We start from the raw sequence: 19,272 nt of genomic DNA on the forward strand, positions 1-19,272 counted from the left end.
AACAAAGGGGAAGAAATTAGCAAAGTGAGAAGAATATATTTTCCCAGAAAGGAAAGGCATGAATTTCCATATTAAGAAGGGCTAAGTGATATGATTTCACTCATATGTGGAATTTAAGAAACAAAACAGATGAGCATATGGTAAGGGAAGGAAAAAGAAAATAAGATGAAATCAGAGAGGAAGACAAACAATAAGAGACTCTTAACTCTAGGGAACAAACTGAGGGTTGCTGGAGGGGAGTTGGGTAGGGGATGGGGTAACAGGTGATGGGCATTAAGAAGGGCACTTGATGTAATGAGGACTGGGTGTTACATGCATCTGATGAATCACTAATCACTAAATTCTACCCCTGAAACTAATAATACATTATATGTTAACTAACTTGAATTTAAATAAAAAATTTTTAAAAAGAAGGGCTAAGTTACCACAATAATTAATGAAAAAACACTTGATTCATAGCAAATCACTATGAGATATCAGAATACATTGGTCTAAAAAAGACTGAAGGAAACAGAAAGGGAATGGCAAAGGACTTCGCAGCAGCAATAATAGGGACTAGAAGGCAGCAGAGGAGGCTTCAGCATTCTGAGAAAAACTGATTTTCATCTGGGCATTCTATACCCAGCCAAACTACGAAGTGTATGGTAGAATAAAGACATTTTCAGATATTCAAGGACTCAAAAATTACCTTGCATGTGCCCTTTTAGAAAAACTACTAGAGTATGTATTTTAGAAAAACAGAATTAAATCGAGAAATAAACAGTGGGGTCCAAGAAAAAAAGAATCCAACACAGAATAATGATAAAAATGAGTCCCAAAGCAATAGCATACTGGAAGTGGAGAGAAAGAAACCATCCAAACTGGAAAAGAACAGAGGCAAAAGACAGGAAAATCTCAGAGGGAGGAAAGTAGAACCAATAAAATGTTTGGAAATTTTTTAATGAAAGAAATGTTTAGTAACCATGTGACCTATCTCCTGGAACATTTGAAAAAATATTGACAATAGGTCTAAAGAAAAGCTAACAAAAAAATGAAGTGATGATTAGCTCTGGGTAAAACAAAATGCAGTATATTAAAGGAAACATAATTATAGTAACCTACGTGGCTTTGCAGAGACAGTATTTATACAGTCATAATAATCTAAGTAGTAATTTAGTCAAAGCTTGTACTATAAATAGTGGGGAAGGAAAGAGAAAATAGAGCATAGGAGAGAAGAGAAATTATCATCTACATGACTGAGAGTCAATAACTAACACCTGAAATTACTCAATAAATAGTAGTGTATGTATACGCAAGAAAATCTCAGGATAATCAATCAATCAATCAATCTCAGATAAATGAGAGGCTGGTTTATTGGTCTCCTCCAGAGACGGAAGGAGGGAGACCAGGGACCAGGGTGAGAAGGAGACTTTTCTTTGTTTTTATTCTTTTTTCCTTTCAAATCTTAAACTATGTACATATATTAGCAATTTTTAATTAAAAAATAATTAAAAGAAATAGCATAAAGCGGATAATTTTTAGAAACATGAAACAGCAAATAGAAGAAGGGCTAAGAGGGCGCCTGGGTGGCTCAGTGGGTTAAGTAAGCCACAGCCTTTGGCTCAGGTCATGATCTCAGGGCTCTGGGATCGAGTCCCGCATCGGGCTCTCTGCTCGGCAGGGAGCCTGCCTCCCTCTCTCTCTCTCTGCCTGCCTCTCCGTCTACTTGTGATTTCTCTCTGTCAAATAAATAAATAAAATCTTTTAAAAAAAAAAAAAAGGAAGAAGGGCTAAGAAATGTTGAAAGGGGTCGTCTTCAGGGTGGAGGACGAGAGGATGGGGGAGTAGAGGGGTAAGAGCTGTATTTAGGTGTAAGCTTTTACAATTCTATTTTATTTTAAAAATTAAGTCCATGTGTTTATTTATATAAACAAAAGGTTAAAGCAACATCAGAATATGAGAACAGTTCAGGGAGAAGCTAAGTTTAATTGGAGAGGTAAATTAAGTTAGGTGAAAGAAGTAATAACACTTTCCCCCCAACTTTCTGTCTAAAAATGTATAGTATTAAGTACATAAAAACAAAATACAATGTAAATCACAAAGCAGGGGCATGTTTCCTAGCCTTCTTTATTTTGTAGCACATTTCTAAAGTGTCAAATCTAGAATACTGATCTCAGACTATGTAACATGAGTTATAATTTTAGAGAGTCAGTAATCTACACGTTTCAGAAATTTACCAGAACCACCTAGTTGCATTATATCAATGAAACAAATTAGTTTTAAGTATGGCTAACTACGCTTGGGTAGCATAATTTATTTTGACTATAAGCTCTTAGAAAAACTAGGTAATTTCATGTATTTAGGATTCCACCACCAAAAAATATCTTACCCCTTGTAGAGATACCCTGTCATCCCTCGATTCGGAGACCATGGTACATGTCTCAACCCCTTTCTTTAATTCACTTGGTCACTTGGACACAAGTGACCAAAGGAAGATCCACCCAGAACGGCATCATGGTTTCAATCTTTGTAGTCTGCTGGGGCTGACTCAAATAGGAAAGAGGATGTCTTCTTATTAGCAGGACGTCATTTTAACTGAAGCCTACAATGATAGAGACCAATGCCTGCCATATCACTTGCTCCACCAACTGCTGGTTCTCATTTACTCATTCACTTACTGTGAGGGTTAATTTTATACGTGAACTTGACAGAGACACAGTGCGCTCAGATATCTGATCAAATATTATTCTGGATGTTTCTGCAAAGGTGTTTTTGGATGAGATTAATGATTTAATTGGTAGAATAAAGCATATTGCCCTCCATAATGTGAGCGGACGTCATCCAATTAGTTGAAGGACTGAACAGAATGAAAAGATGGCCCCTCTGCTGAGTAAGAGAGAATTCACCAGCAGACTGCCTTTGGATTTCATCTACAACATTGGCCCTGCCTAATGGCTTTTGAACTGGACAACAGACTCTCCCTTAGTCTCCAGCCTGATGTCCCACCCTACAGATTGGACTTGTCAACCTCCATAATCATGTGAGCCAATTCCTAATAATGATGATAATGATGATGATGCAGGGATGCCTGGGTATCTCAGTCAGTTAAGCATCTGCCTTCAGCTCAGGTCATGATCCTAGGGTCCTGGGATGGAGCCCCACCTCGGGCTCCCTCCCTGCTCAGCAGGGAGTCTGCTTCTCACTCCCCCTCTGCCTGTCCCCACCCCTGCTTATGCTCTCTCACTCTCTCTGTCAAATAAGTAAATGTAGTCTTTTAAAAAATCATAATAATACACACCCAGTAGGCTCTGTTTCTCTGAAGAACACTGACCGATACAGTCATTCAAACAAATATTTATTTAATACAGACTACATGCCAAGTAGTAAGCTAAGTACCAGGATAAAAAGTTAAAACTATAGTCCCTATCCTTCAAGATTTAGGAATTTGGCAATAATAGAAACAATAAACAGTTTCCCCTAAGAGTAAGTTGGCAAAGTTGGCCTCATAGAGATACAACGTGCACACGGATTCCATTTAGGAGCTTTAGGCTTTTTTGTGGGCTTATTCATGATGAGAGCTTGACCAAGTTTGCTTAAGCACTTGGGTATTTCCAGTCTTGCATTATCCGTTTTCTTCTAGAGGATGAAAGTTTCCAATGCAATACCATAAATTTCCATCCCCTAAGAAGGGGACAGTGCATTTATTTGCTAGCGGTCCATGGAGTAACCTTGCTTGCGCTTTTGTGTGGGTCTCAGACATAGTTTCCACCTTGGAACACTGCCCAGTATTCAGTCATCTGGGACATTTGTCCAACCTCCCTTACAAGTGGTTGGCTTGTGAGAGCTAGGTGATACTAAGAAAACTAGTAAGTACACTGGATCTTGTCTGTGAGATTTCTTTGAGCACGAACCATTTACCAGGTAGGGAGCTCAAAATAAAACCCAACATGGGCAACACACTATTCGAAGGGATTCTGCTGTGTACTATATGGTGTGCAGAGTATATTGGAAAGAGGAATGTCTTTAAAGTCAGACAGGTCTGAGTCAAACTCCTGCACATGTTTCTTATTAGCCAGGAACCTTGGAGAGTTTATCCAACCTGCCGGCTTCGGTTTTCTCACCTCTAAAAGGAGGACAGCAATACCTTGTCATGGGATTTCTGTCAGGACTGAATGGAGTGGTGCACACACCGTGATAGGAATGATGCCTGCCCTGTGGTACATATGTTCCTTCAGCAGAGGTTACTTTTTCAAAATTTCTAAAATGATTTTATTCATTTTTTTGAGAGAGTGAAAGCTAGAAAGAGAATACCAGTGGTGAGAAGGAGCAGAGGAGGGGGCGAAGCAGACACCCTGCTGAGCAGGGAGCTTAAGGATATGGGGCTCCATCCCAGGAGTCTGGGATCTTGACCTGAGCAGAGGGCAGAGGCTTAACTGTCTGAGTCACCCAGGCGCCCCAGCAGGAGAGGTGGCTTTTTAACACAGAGCATGGATTTGTCTTTGATCCACCTCCGTGCATGTAAGAGCAGTAGGGTTGGTCATAAACAATTGCTCGCAATTTTTTTTTTTTTTAATAAAAGAAGGATTACAGTCTCCATTTCAAAAATTTGTATCGTACTTTTAGAACAAAGGACCTATTTTAGTTCAAAGCACAACAAAATCTTTGTTACTCAGAATACTAGAGAATCCTAGAGAATGGATGGTAAACAGAAGTCCAGAAAGTGTGATCAATGAAGAGTTAATTCACATGCCAAGATGATCATACCTCCCTCTCCTTCCTGGGGAAACATCAGGGTAACTGAAAGACCAGAAAATTCAAAGCATTATTGTTTGTAAGGCAGAGAGCTAGCTCCCAACCCCTGCAAACTTTTTTACAAAACGAAGCCAGGAAAACAATCATCTTCTAAAAATCTGAATACCAACTTACAAAACTACTTTGTGTTCCTCTGGGGAAACTAATGAGATCAGTGATTTTTGCTGGACCGAGAAATGCTTATTCCTAGAACCTTGATGAGGCGGTGAGTGTCAGATAACACAGCTTATTCTGCTCAATGATTACGCTTAACAAAGACAAACCCCAAGGAATTAAGGAAAGGAGGGAAAGGAAGAGCGGAGAGAACAATTTCAGAGACATACTGCAGTCAGCGGGGTCATAAAAAGATGTTTCAAAACCACAGTGTGAAGACTGCAACTGACTCATATTCTAAAAATTGCCCTGAACAGTTCTGGAAAGTTGTATAATAAAGATACAACAGTGGAAACGTATGACTCGTTGTCAAACCAAAAGCACAGTAAAGTTGTAACTTTTACTCAAAATAGCTCAAAATAATGAGTTGTGAAGACATGACTGAGAAGACATGACAGTCACAGAAATTAGGTAATCTTATATGATAAAAGTGTTGAGTACTAAAGTGCCACAAAGTTCGTCTGCAGTAAATAGTAGTAATCGGCTGTCGCAGCTTACTACATTATTATACTCAGAGCTACTAGTAGTTCCCCAGAAAGGCTGGAAGTCAATGTGATTCTGATTAGGGATGACAAGATCTCCTGGCAAACCATCTTGGGAGATCATTTTTTACAGATTTAGGGAAGTATCCTTAAATCCTGATTAATATGAAATTATAGTATTAAAGTTTGAATTGCGGACACGAGAGAGAAGACAAAATCCAAGCACAGATTCATATGTTCATGCAGGAATTTGTGAGGCCATATGTTTTTATGTAAGTGCTACAAGAAAACTTCCACTTCCTAAAGAGTCGAAGGTGACTCCATATTGTCCTGGAAGCAAGTTTAAAGTCTTTATTCTGATACGGAAGCCAGGTGAAGACCCATCTTATGTCATGTCTTGCTAACAATACTCATCACAGGCTGATCACCTGTGTGCCATGAGCCGGGCTGGACCCTTGACATCCATTCTTCTTTTTCTTTAAAATCATGCAGTGGTTGTCCCCATTGACTGATGAGGAAACAGAGACTCTGCATGTTACAGCAAACTGCTAACGGTCACACACCTTTAGAATACAAATTGCAATCATCCGACTCCAGAAAGAAGGCCTCTTCTTCTTCCTACCCATTAACCACCCAAAGTGAGAGCCAAATACTGCTCATTCAGCCTTTCAGGCCACTGCATGAACCATTTGCTTTTAGGGGATAAATGCCTCCACTTCTGCTTATCTTTCCAGTTCTAGACCCTCTTTCAAAGTTCAGGAGCCACCCCAGAGTCCCCTGACTATACCTGTAAACATCAGTGTCCCCCTCTGTGACCTTGGCAGAGAACAGACCACCTACGTCTCTTGGCCCATCATCTGATGAGTCAGGCTACCACTCTAGCTAACACTATGTTACATTCTTTATCTGGTTTTTTGGTGTGTCATCTTTTCTTCTAAACACGCTGGCAAGAGCTAATTTTAGAAATTATCATATGCTTCCCCATATTATACTCAGTGGGAAAAACAGTAATTCTTTAATAGATTTAATTTAAAATACCCATTCCAATTTTTGAGCACTTTGTGCCTCACTATATCTGACTACACATTAAAAGGATAATTTACTTCTTAGCTTGCTACCCTATGATAATAATCTGCTTTAAAATAAATTAAAACTTTGAATGGAATTGCTTTTTTAAAATCAATTATAGTTCATAGTATCACATAATTGAGCTTTTCTAATATTCTTACTCATCTCTGTAGGTGTGCTAACAACACTGACTTCATCTTTGGCCCTCCCATCTTGTTCACACGCACCCCAAGACCTCCCTTGAGGCTACATGTTCCAGGCCCCATGGAGGTTAATGTATGACCTGACTGGAATGATGGAAAGCTTGTTCTCATCATCCCTAAAGTGGCTCATACAAGGCATCACTTAAGTAACTAGTAGAGATGACTGTTGCCCAGAAGGCCCCACTTGAGGTATCTAGTAGAGATCCTCTGGTGCCAGATGGCATCACTAATCTGTGACCTCACTACCATGCCCCCTGCTCTATCAAAGCTGGCGACTTGGTGGAGACTAGAGGCAGAGGATGGCTGTCTACTGCCCGGACCATCTACCCACCTGCCCAAGCCCCCTATCAGTAAGTTACACTGAATAAAATTTTGTGTAATGCTATGGAGTAGCTTGCTTTGTTCTGTGGTCCTAACACGCCTTCACAGTCTGGAGGATACTTTACTGACACTCCTCTACCTTCTGACAATCTCCTTACAGTAAGAATCCTCAATTCTGCAGGATGGAGATGAATAGTCATGAGCATACATTTGCATTTTAGCCAAGAGTATCAAATTTCCCCTTTGCCATTTTTTTTACACACAACACAAAGTTCAAAAACTTGGATTGGTGTGTTTTACCTTTTCTCTTTGTCCCTGGCACACTGAAGTGGATCTTCTGTTAGGACTGAAGTTGCCAAAAAAGGAGAAGCCACCAGAAAGTTCTAGAATGGAGAGGCAACCAGATGAACCACCTCAAGTCAAAAGACTAGATGCCCATGTGAGGCCTGGTGGACAAGTCCATTGGCCAGGACTTTCCATAGGCGACCTGTCATTATCAAGCCAGAAATGGGCAGAACTTGTTCCAGGTCCTGCGGCAAGGCAATTGACATATTTAATAAGCCGCCTGGGCCACAGGAGGAAGAAAGACAGACATCAAGCAAGGCTTATCCCAAAGGACCCTCCACAGGTTGGTCCCTTGACTAAAAGGAGCATAGAGTAGGAGGGAATCTTAGGTACTGACTTTTTCTGGGCCATAGTCCTGAGGCTGGACTGTCAGGTTCTCAAACAGGCCTCATGATACCCCATCATATATCCTGGTCCTTGGAAGCTGGTTCCCAACTGGCTTATGAGGAGAAATGTGTTCATCTAGGAATCCAGTACAAGAATCAAACCTTTTTTTCCCTGCACTCACTGGGAAAGAGGGGGGATTATACCAGAGGGGAGCACCTGGGTCCCACCTACGATCTAGGCAGCCCAATATCAGGATTGATGTGGCTTCTGCTCCTCCAAGAAACTCATTTCTGGGTCTTGCAACCAGAAGCCAAGGAATGCCTATTTCCTTTCCTTTTTTTCTGGGAAATAGGCAGCTGCTAAAGAATGTTGATTTCTTTTTTTTTTAAGATTGTATTTATTTGACAGAGAGAGAGAGATCACAAGTAGGCAGAGAGGCAGGCAGAGAGGGGAAGCAGGCTCCCTGCTGAGCATAGAGCCCTATGCGGGGCTCAATCCCAGGACCCTGAGATCATGACCTGAGCTGAAGGCAGAGGCTTAACCCACTGAGGCACCCAGGCACCCCAAGAATGTTGATTTCATTTAGATACAGTACCACCTGGCTTGACAAAGCTGTTGTGAACAAAGCTGCCTTCTGCTCATCAGCGCTGGGGTAAATGTTCATCTCCTCTATGCCCAGTCCCTGCTGCCTTGAACACATGGGCCTCTGGTCAGGGTGGAAGTGCTTCATCACTGGGAACGGAGGGAGGTACCACCCTGGTCTTAGCCCTACAGAGAGGAACAGTCAGAAAGATGCAGATGTCCTGCCTTCCTGTTACTTTACCCCCTGCCTCCAACATCCACACACAATAACAGCACCCCTCATCCTATGGGTAGAAGCAGGGGGAAATCTAGTCCAATCACATTTTTAGGTCTGAATTTTTTCTACCTCTGGTAAAGAAATGCTCATCTACGGGAAGTGGTGCTGAATGCCTCCTCTTTTCTCATGGAGACATATTATTTTCCATGCTTGTGTAGCTCAGGGAAAAGTAGGGAAATTTTAAAAGATGTGTGAACAGAGAACTTTTTTTTTCTTAAATTTTTTATAATTTGTTTGTTTAAGACAGAGAAAGACAGATCACAGGTAGGCAGAATAGCAGGCAGGGGGGGGGGCAGACTCCCTGCTGAGCAGAAAGCCCATTGCCATGCTTGATCCCAGGACCCTGAGATCATGACCTGAGTCAAAGGCAGAGACTTAACCCACTGAGCCACCCAGCTGCCCCGAACGGTGAACTTTCAAAGTCCCATTTATATGGCTCATGGTACATGCTTATATGCATGTTTGTTTTTCCCAAATCAAAGAGACACCAGAAGGCAGCTGTGAGGCAGTTCCCAGCTCCCACAGAATCTTCATTCACCCCATCTCCATGACCAGCAGAGGGAGCCAGAGAGTCCTGAGGGATTATCTCCTACCTTAGGGTCCGGAGTCACTACCCCAGTCTCCAGGGGCCAGCCTCTTAACTTGAAGTCAGGGGAAGGTCAGGGAACTAGACACATTTTCCTCATCCAAATAATTCAAAGAGATCTACTGAGGAGTAGATGCTTAAGACAGGAAGACACATACCTTCAGAGAGAACGAAGCCAAGAAATTTTTAAGTTAAAAAGAAAGCATTAATAGGGGCATCTGGGTGGCTCCGTCGGTTAAGGTCTGACTTCTGATTTCGACTCAGGTCCTGATCTCAGGGCCATGAGATTGAGCCCCAAGGCGCCACCCAGGCGCCCAGCACAATGTACTTTTAAATGCTCTACTTTTAATTAGTTACTAAACTTTAAAGAGCTGGAGAGTTCATATTAATAAATTTGAAAACCACATTTCCAGATTTTTTTTAAAGATTTTATTTATTTGACAGAGATCACAAGTAGGCAGAGAGAGAAAGAGAGGGAGAGAGAGGGAAGCAGGCTTCTGCTGAGCAGAGATCCCCATGTGGGGCTTGATCCCAGGACCCTGGGATCACGACCTGAGCCGAAAGCAGAGGCTTTAACCCACTGAGCCACCCAGGCACCCCTCCAGATTTTTTTGATAAAGCAGAAGATCTGGCAAACCTTGCTAACAACCACTCACGGATCACACCTGCCCTCCCTAGTTAACCCCACCAAGCCCCTGGCCTTCCTCAGTCCTTTATACTCCCTACTGGACCCTGCGGCAGTGGACCCTGCGGACTGGACCCCAGGCATGACCAGTGCTTTTCTCTCTAGTGTTTCACCTAGGGAGCTCTGACAAATTATCCACACTTGCACTCTGACGAGATAAGTCAGAATCTGGGCCTGGAGAGAGACCCAAGCCACGGAAATGTCTAAAGTCCCCAAATGACTTTTACATACGGCCAGGTTTAAGAATGGCTAAGTCTAGACCATGAAGGGTGGAGGATCAATTATTCTCTTCTTGAAGCTCCTCAGTGGCTTATTTTACCATTTTTGAGTTTTTCTTTGCATCCTACCAAAATCTGGTTTTCTCTTTTTCCATTCCTCCAGCAGCTTACAAAGCCCTAAGTTTTCATTTGTTTTTTTTTTTTTTTTTAGTTTTTCTTCTTTTTCCTTAAATTATTTTCATTGTTCCATTCTCAACCCCTCCTCCAGCTTCTTTGCATTTTTAAATAGATTTTATTTTTAAGTAACCTCTGTACCCAGTGTGGGGCTAAAACTCACAGCCCCAAGATCAAGAGTTGTATGATCCTCCAACAGGGAGCTAGACAGGTACCCATCTCCACATTCTTTTTAAAGTACAATGGGCAAAATTAGAAATGCTAACCATTATTTTACTAGAGTAGAATTCAGTAGTGGTATTTATTTCTGGTTGAATGTCATACTTAAAATCTCAGAATCACATTTATTTCCTTTCACAACACTTTTTTTCTTTTCTTCACTTAATCATGCCCTGGCTTCTGTTAACAGGGAACTCAATTGCAAAAAATCTGAGAAATCACACTCTGTGATGGAAAGAAAACCAGGATTTGGGGCAAATTAAAGTACCAAATATCAAATCTCATTTTCAGCTGAGAGAGAGACCTTTCCCCAGGGCCATAACCCGACATGTAAAATTAAAGGGGACATAAGCATGTCCATAATGGTTTTAGTTCTTTAGTTCTTTGTCTGTAAACTAAATTACAATCAATTGACCAGCCTATTTTTAGGCAAATTCTAAGCTTTTTTAAAAAGTAGACTCCACATCCAGGATGGGGCTTGAACACAGGACCCCCAAAATCAAGACCTGAGCTGAGAGCAAGAGATTCATGTTTAACCAACTAAGTCATCCAGGCACAGCCCTCCACTTTTTAAAAAAATCTGTTTTTTAAGTAATCTCTATACCCAACATGGGGCTTGAACTAACAACCCTGAGATGGAGATTCGCATCCTCTATGGCCTGAGCCAGTCAAGCGCCCCTCTAAGCTAATTTCTAAGCTAATCCTCAACTGTCGAGTTATAACAGAAATGTTGCTTAGTGTACAATGGAACTGGAAGACTAGCACAAATGGTAGCCTATCTCGGTGAGGTAGTAATTTGTTGTACCTGTTTTACAGATTAAGAAACTGAGGCCTTGAAAGCATAAACAGCTTGCCCGCAGCTGACAGCCCACACACCCAGCATCTGATGGGTCCTGGCTCTGGCTGGCCCTTTGGAGAAGGTAAACCTAAGGTAAACCTTTCCATAGTCATCAGCCCCTGACGCTGGGTACCAGACACCACATCAAGCAATTGAGCCTTGGAGACAGCAACTGCTAGGCTCTAGAACCAGCAAGAGCAGAGACTGGGTCTCAACATCACACATTCGGGCCTGAACCAGATCACCATCAAAATGCACACGAAACCTTGAACGTGACATTCTGGAGTCAACGGACTCTCTTAAATGCTTCTTGGAACCCCTTAGGAAAAGCCAACGTTCTCTCAGAAATACATATACTACGCTGCGACCCTTGCTTGCATAATGCCAGCTCTGTAAAGCTGGAAATCCTATCCAGAGGGGGGGAAAAATACATCGACACGTTGAACTACGAGATCTCCTCTCGACATAGATAGTTTAAAAAAAAAAAAAAAAAAAGAGCAAGCAAACAACAACAGCAACAAAACTCAAAACGCCACACCCCTCCACCCTCAGTTTGAGGAGAAAGGACGGAATTACTGTCTGTTCTCCGAAAATGTCTGCCTTAGAACCCAATACGTGAGGCGGGGAAGGGAAGGGTTGGGTGTGGGGCTTGGGGAGAGCGGGAGGACCACAAGGCTCGAAAATCCCAAAGGCGCAGAGATCCCCAAGGAACGCGCCCCGCCCTCCGGCGCCGCGCCCACGCCGGGGGCCTCAGCAAGGACGCACCGCGACAGTCACTGCGCCGCGCACACAGGTTCCCCGGGCGGGGAAACACTGGCCTCATCTCGAAAAAGACCAGAGATAACAGGGCTACGCCGGCTGCCTAGACCCGAGGGCAGCTTCTTTGTGCATCCGTCGCCAAGCCCGGCGCTAGAAACCGGGCGCTCACGCCCCCTTCTCCAGTCGCCCGAGCGGTCGCCCCTCGCCGCGCCGGCGCGCACCACTTCCAGACGAGGCGTGGCGACGTGCGCGGCGCGGCCCCCGGCAGCCCGATCCCCGCGCCCCCGCCTGTGCTTGCGCCGCCGGTGCGTCCGCGCGACCGGGCTGGCAGCCGTGCCCCTGAGCCGAGCCGCCCGCCAGCCTCGCGGAGCCCGGGATACTCACGCGTCCGAGTGTTCGCGGGGAGGGCGCGCACCGCCCCCGCCCCCGCTGAGGAGGCGACAGAGCGCGGAGAGCCAGCTCTCGGGCCGCCTGAAGGGACTAGCGGGCGGCCGGCTGAAAGCCCCTCATGTTCTGCAAGCTCGCTCAAAATGCTCCTTGCTGCCGCCGACGCAGCTGCCAGGTTTAATAACTATGTCAGGCAGCCCCTCCCCCCCATAAAGAGCCACAGAGATGACAGGCTGGGGAGCGAGGTCCGCATGTTCCACCGCAGTCACCCTGCCTCCGCCCCAGCGGTGCCGCGGCGGGAACGACTGTGCAGGGACCGACCGGGACAAAGGTTCGAGGGCCAGCCGTGACCGGGGATTTCTCCCGAAACCTCAGTCCTTTGCTCTTCGCTCTTCGCGTAAATCTGATACCCTTCCCAGCAGTATCTGTGAAACAAAAGGAGAGGCGGGCGCCTTCCTGGTTAACCTGACCTGCGTCTCAAATGTCAAGGGGACTTCTACGTAAAGGAACGCAGCAAACCTCGACCTTATTTATACTAGATGTCTGGGCATTGATAGGATAATCTGGCACCTTGCTCAATGCACGCAGGAAGCTCATCGAGCTGTTTCCCATCACGTTTTAGGGGCTCCCGCTAACGTTCCCGCCTCTGCAGAGAATTCTGGCCAACAGAACCTTACTGTCTGGGGGAGCTCCTTTGCAGATCCTCCTTAACCTGGACCATCTCCGACGCGCTGACAGCTCCTCGAGAGCGACTGGATTTTGTTAAGCCGGAAGGAATTCGTGGTTCTCTTTTGCAAGTGAAATATCTCTCGGAAAGTAGTGCTTTTAAAAGACATGTACATCTAACCCGATGCAGGGCGCACTGCAGCCTGCCAGCCACGCCCCGCGGCCTCCCCGGGGCCCCGCCCCGCCCCGCGGGCTCTACCCTGCGCGCGGCCCAGCCGGCCGCACCTGCCTCTGTAGGGAGCGGTTTCCGTGGAAACTCGGAGAGCGGGTTCTCCCTTCAGACTCGCTGTTGCCCTGACAACAGAGACCTAGCATTAGGCGGTCCAGGAAGGCTGTCAGTGGATGCCTGTTTTAAATGACGGATTCAGATTCACGAGGGTAGTAGGGCAGAAATAGGAGGGCCGTGGTATTTGGGAATGGAGACTGAGCCGCGCAAACCTGAAAGTGGATGGGGTTAACGGACAATGCAGACCCCGGGGCGCAGCATCTCTCACTCCTCCCACCCCCCAGCAAACAAATTTATTATACTTGGCTTTAGAATGAATGCCGTCATCCCCTTCAGCGTATTTACTTTTCTCTATTTTGCTTAAGAAACTAGGTAAAAGTTTTTAAATTTTGTTTTGTTTTGTTTTGTTGCAATGAGTACTAGCTAGCTCCTGGGAGAAGCAAGGAGAGGCACATAAAGATGGGTGGAGCAGGGAGAGACCTCGTGGGAATAATATTTGATTAAAGATGATCTCGTGCACATAAATTAAGGAATTGTTCAGAATACAACCTTACACTATCAGGCTATGATGAATGCATGGTTATAAAATTCAGCTCTATTTCAGGTGAAGTTTTAGGTGGATAAAATGGGAAGGGTGGATGAGACTATTCATATCCATATTTGGTAAAAATCGAAATTGTTCATAAGCCATCTTGTTACCTTTGGGTATGGATATTTTATACCCATCAAACTGCAAACAGGTACTAAAAAAATAAAATGAAACAAGTTAATGCTTTGTGCAAAGTGTAACAGGGTTGAATACACACACATACCCCATACTGATTTCTCCTTACTATAAATTGTATATTTTATATCTCAGTAATTAAAAGCTTGGAATTCGTGGCATATTTGAATTAATGAGATTTTTACCATTTACATTATGTTATGATGATGATAATTAACCTCTGGTTTGAGACTAAAATATGTTATCTCTGCACATATGTAAATGTGTATATACATAAACATATAAACAAACTTTTAAAATGACAAATGCATTTATGTAAAGTTCCATATGCATCTAATTTTCATAAAGAAAGTGACATTTCTATATTTTAAGGAAACAGCTTCTGTAAAGGAACACATACTGGAAAATTTTGTCATAAAGCAAAGACTTTTGTCAAGAAGAACTAGCTAATTTGTATGTTTTGAAAATCCACATTGTGTATCTTAAAACTGCTCTGAATCACATAATTTTGTAATCATATGACACAGATATTTATCGGCAAAGACCTCTAAAACAAAAATGTGTATGCACAGTCCTAGAATAGCCACCTCCCTCACCTAATACATTTCAATTTGAAAAAAATGTATTTTAAAAAAGTATTAAACAGATGGTCACTTCTAACAAAAATTGAGAATGAACATTGTGGAAGATAGAAGAAGAGAGTAAATAATACAAAGCGATGCAATCATTTAAAAATATCTTTCTAAAATAAATGAAACTAAATGGGATCGGGAGGGACACAAACCATAGGAGACTCTTAATCTCACAAAACAAAAAAACTGAGGGTTGGGGGGGATAGGGAGAGGGTAGTGAGATTATGGACATTGGGGAGGGTATGTGCTATGGTGAGTGCTGTGAAGTGCGTAAACCTCGCGATTCACAGACCTGTACCCCTGGGGCTAATAACACATTATATGTTAATTAAAAATTTTAAAAAATTTTAAAAAGAAAAAATATCTTTCTAAAAATAATTAAAAGCAAGATGACTATCTTTACAATATTATATTAACTGCTAATATGAGATTCAAAACAATAAATAGGTCTGATCCCAATCTTTTTCAAAACAATGTGCTGTGTGTGCTGATACATATGACAATGATGAGTCAGTGGAATTCTTGGCTTTATGCTTGCCTCCATGACGTGTCTCTATTTCTTTACAGTTGTCTGGATTTTCCACCACCAGCTATTGCCAGTGAGAGCAGAGTGGTTGCGTGTTCAAGAGAGTAGGCTCAGCATCTGCTAGACCTGGCCCAAGTTCCTGGTGATACTTTAAGGCTATGTATGTTTTTTCATTTGAAACATGCGCTAATAATAACATCTTCCTCATTAAGGTGGTTGGGAGGATTAAGTGGTGTAAGTAAGCCCTGAAGAACAGAAGAATGTGTTCCTTATATCAAATACATTCATTCTAGTCTGGGGGCTGTTTTCTCTAGGTTCTTAATTCTCCTTTGGATAATTCTTTTAAGATTTATTAATTTATTTGAGGGGGGGTGGGCAGAGGGAAGGAAACTTCAGGCTGACTCCCTGCTGAATGCCTGATTTCAAGATTCGCAACCTGAGCCAAGAGTCCATGGCCCAACTGACTGAGCCACCCAGCCGCCCCTCCCTTAGATAATTTTGACCCTTCAATTAGACATTATCAAATTCTATATCAGTATTATTTACATGTCCACAGTTTTTACTGATTCTCCTCATCATTCCTTTTTGCATTTCAGAAATTTCTCATGAGATCATTGTCTTTTTCCTTAAAGTACATCCCAAAGAAGATTCACGGTGATGGTGTTCGTCACTCAGATCTGCTGGTTTCGGTTCGGTAATATCTTCATTTTGATTTTGTTATTGAAATATAGTGTCATGACATATAATTTTAGGTTCATGGTTATTTTCAATTGGCACTTAGAAGATATCGTTCATCTGTCTTCCGGCTGTGTTACTGTTGTTGAGTAACCAGCTGTCATGTAATTTTTACTTTTGTCTAGCTAATCTGTCAACCTTGAATGTTTTTTCCTTGTTATGCTTTTATTCTGTTATCTTAGCTCTTTAAAAATATTAAACAAACTTATTTCATATACTGTATCCAATCATTCCAATATTAGTAGTCTTTGCCGTCCAGGATTACTGTTTCAGAGGACCTCACTTCTTTGTTTATTCAGTGATTTTTATTTATTGTGAATTCCTGTACCTTGGAACTTGATCTACAGGACCTCTTGGAGTCCCGGGTACCACGTAGATGAACTGGGGAGGTGCGGGCACTTCTAACTTGGAGCTGCTTTAAAATAAAGTTTCGGTTTAGGGATGCCTGGGTGGCTCAGTCGTTAAGTGTCTGCCCTCCGCCCAGGTCATAATCTCAGGGTCCTGGGATCAAGCTCCCTGCTCAGTGGGAAGCCTGCTTCTCCCTCTCCCTCTGCTGCTCCCCTGCTTGTGTTCCCTCTCTTGCTGTGTCTCTCTCTGTCAAATAAATAAAATGTAAAGATCTTAAAAAAAAATAAAAGATCAAGTTTCAGTTTAAAGTTCTCAGGTCCATTTACATTACATTCTCTAGCAGGTATAATGTCAGGCTCAGACACTTGGGAGTGGAAGCCTGAAGTTGGGACAACTTGAGGGAGATTTTTCTGTACTTCACCCAGCATGGCTCAGATTGCCAACATCTCCTGCAGGCAAGTCGTTTTCTTGCATGTTGTTTGTGGTCTTTTAGGGCTTCTGGTCCCACCTGCTCAAGCCACATGCTCTTTATCTCCTGGCCCCTGCATGTGAATCATTTAAACTCAGACTGTGAGGCTGGCAGACACCTTTCCTCCAGCCCTCTCACCAAAGACCTGCTCCGCCCTTGCTTCTCCTTGTGCAATCAAGCTTTCTCATACTTTTGCCTTCTATTCCCTTTACTTTGCCGCCAGCCCCAGAAGTGCTTTGAAAGTACAAGACAAACAATACCCCCTGAAAAATAGGTAAAAGGTTTGGACAGTCATTTCACTAAAGATACATGGGTAGCAAATAAAAACACTAGAAGATGCTCAAGATTGTTCACCGCTAGGGAAATGCACATTAAAACTACAATGAGGGGCGCCTGGGTGGCTCAGTGGGTTAAAGCCTCTGCCTTCGGCTCAGGTCATGATCTCGGGGTCCTGGGATGGAGCCCCACATCAGGCTCTCGGCTCAGCAAGGAGCTTGCTTCCCTCTCTGTCTCTGCCTCTCTGCCACCTTGTGATCTCTCTCTGTCAAATAAATAAATAAAATCTTAAAAAAAAACAAACCCACAATAAACTATCACTCATAATAATGGCTAAGAAATGAAAAAGACAAACAGCAGCAACTATTGGCAATAACGTGGAAGATTGGGAATTCTCATACATCCCAGGTGGGAGGACAACCATGGTACAGCCACTCTGGGAAATAATTCAGCAGTTTATTAGGAAGATAAACATACTTATGCCTTATATATTAGTTTTCTTCTGCTGTAACAAATTACCACAAATTTGGTAGCTTAAAACTACACCCCTTTATTAGTTCATAGTTTGAAGGTCAGAAATCTGAAACAATGTGACTGGGCCGTCTGCTCATAGTATCACACACAAGACCACAAAACGGCAGGCGAGGTGTTAGTGGGCTAAGTTCTTTCCTGGAGGCTCCCGGATGAAATCTGCCTCCAAGCTCATTCAGGTTGTTGGCAGAACTCAGTTCCTTCTGGTTACAAGTCTGAGGTCTCCATTTTTTTGCTGGCTGGCAGCTGGAGACTCCTCTCAGCTCCCTAAGGGTGTCTACATTCCTTCCTTGGGGCCCTCACCATATTCAAGCCAGTAAGGACTCACTGAATCTCCCTGCCCATCACATCTTTCTGACTTCCTTTTTGTCTGCCACTTTTAAAAGGTGCGCGTGATTAGATCAGGCACACCCAGATAATCTCCCCTTGCCATGTGAGTGACAAATCATTATAGTCACCTGTTCCACTCACAATCAAAGGGGAGAGGGTTATACAAAGGTGAGCGCCCTTGGGGGTCATTCCTAGAATTCTGCTTGCCATGAGATACAGCCATTTTGTTTCTGGGTATTTACCCAAAAGAAATAAAAAATGTATGTCTACCCAAAGACATATAGGTGAATATTTATATCCATGTTATTCATAATAACTCAAAACCAGAAATAACTCAAATCCATCAGCTGGTGGATTAATAAAACAACTGTTGGTCTATCCATCCAGTGGAACACCAGTCCTCAGTAGAAAGGTTCAGACTCCTGATACGCACAACAACCCGAAGACATCTCAATAGCATGATGCTAAGTGAAAGAACTCAAACACAAAAAAACTATGTAATGCATAATTTCATTTATATGAAATTCTAAAAAAAGGTAAAACTATAGCAACAGAAAGTGGATCAATGGTTGCCAGGGATCAGAGGGTTCTCTGCAGTCTTGCCATACGCATCTTTGCGGCAAGCATTTTTGCTATAAACAATTTCATTGCATAACTAATTGACTGTAAGGCAATTTTGCCATAAAAGATTAAAAAAATAACAGTTGGGTTGCATTTCTCCATTGATGCAGAACTCCCATTTTTATATTATGTAAATCTTAGCCTTAATACTGATCTATACAGTGGTGCAAAGTTTTGAACTCACCTTTCCTATAGGACCTTGGAACATCTAACTCTGGACATGTGACATTGCTCCAAGAACAAACAACACCAGAAGGCTTTCACAGCGTGACACAAAGCTCATTTACAAATATGCATCCTACTATCTGAAAACTGATACTTCTTTCAATGAAGGAAGAAATTTTATTTTGTTTTAAAGATTTTATTTATTTATTTGACAGAGATCACAGGCAGGGAGAGAGGCAGGAAGAAGAGAGAGGAAGGGAAGCAGGCTCCCCTGCCGAGCAGAGAGCCCAATGCATAGCTCCAATCCATTATGACCTGAGCTGAAGGTAGAGGCTTTAACCCACTGAGCCCCCAGGTGCCCCTGAAGGAAGAAATTTTAATGAGGAAATAAAAAGTGTGGTGCTGGGGCATCTGGCTGTTTTCAGCTCAGGTCATGATCTCAGGGTTGTGGGATAGAGTCCCACGTTCCCTCTTTCTCTGTGCCTCACTGTCCCCCCCACCCCCACGCCATGTGTAGTTTCTCTCTCTCTCTCTCTCTCAAATAAATA

The sequence above is a fragment of the Mustela lutreola genome, chromosome 1 (assembly GCF_030435805.1).
Source record: "Mustela lutreola isolate mMusLut2 chromosome 1, mMusLut2.pri, whole genome shotgun sequence".
Classification (NCBI taxonomy): Eukaryota; Metazoa; Chordata; class Mammalia; order Carnivora; family Mustelidae; genus Mustela; species Mustela lutreola.